Source organism: Lactuca serriola, chromosome 2 (assembly GCF_051521515.1).
Source record: "Lactuca serriola cultivar US96UC23 chromosome 2, Lser_US96UC23_V15, whole genome shotgun sequence".
Lineage (NCBI taxonomy): Eukaryota > Viridiplantae > Streptophyta > Magnoliopsida > Asterales > Asteraceae > Lactuca > Lactuca serriola.
In genome coordinates this window covers 210,570,266-210,571,454 of record NC_136409.1, presented here as the reverse complement: position 1 = coordinate 210,571,454, position 1,189 = coordinate 210,570,266, and positions in this window count along the sequence as shown.

The window sequence follows — 1,189 nt, the reverse complement described above, 5'->3', positions numbered from 1 at the left end:
AAGGCCTAAACTAAAAGACCAAAAGCCCAAGATCCAAAATAATCCTCTAAGGCCCAATTTTCCAAATTGGGCCCAATCCCTTTCATGGACTTCACTCAAGAAAATCCAACAAGACAAAAGCCCAAACCATAAAATCCAGATGGCCCAACATGGCCCAAGGGAAACTAAGTCCATAACTGAAGCCCAAACAATGAAGCCCACTCTAGTCGCGTACATATGGTGTACACTGGAGGTATGTTTAATGTACACGAGACCTCGCATTGACCAAGATACGGGGAGGTTGACCAAGTGCACGGGGCGTACCTCCAAAAGTCCAATGTGTGCTTAATGGCTTAAGCACTTAAGCCCAAATTATGGATCCATGACTCAAAAGTGTTCCAGAACCATAAAGTCTCAAACTTTAAGACTTTGGTCGTCCAAAAAGTCCTTAATGCATGGTCTTAATCCATTAAGACCTTCCACAAAGAACATGGAGCCAAATAACTCAAGGGGCCTTAATTTTACGACTAAGGACCCTTCCTAGGGTCTAGAAGGACATCTCAAAACGTCTAGAACATGTCATGCTCAAGATGGAGCATTAGGGACCAAGAAGAAGCATAAAAAGACCCAAACATGAGATCTAACAAATAAACCACAAAGGTATGACCTTTATACCTTTAAATGATGGAGAAGGGGGCCAATCTTCCCGATCCGATCGTTGCTTGAAGCTTCCAAGCTACTTGATGCACTTCTCCTTCCTCTAAATCACCAGGAATACACTTTAAGGCTCATAATCAAACTCTAGAGAGTTAGGGTCTTGCGAGAACGGTTCTAAGATTTTGGAGGCTGAAAAGGTGGGGATAAATGATCATAAGGATGCTTAAATACCCCATAAACCCTAAAACTTAGGGTTCCCATCGGACATGAGTACGCCCAGCGTACTAGGGTACGCCCTAGTACGCTTAACGTACTCATATGGACGCTTAGCATACTCCTGTCACACCCAAATTACAACTTGCCACAAGGGCTTCCCATCGCGATTTCCTTCCAAGCCAAGGACCAAAAAGACATAATTAACAATGAAGGGAAGGATTTGAACATACATGAAAACCGTGGTGTTACAACTCTCCCCCACTAAAATTTAATTTCGTCCTCAAAATCATCCTTTACCATCCATGGCAAGTCCGACATCCTAAGGGACACACCCACA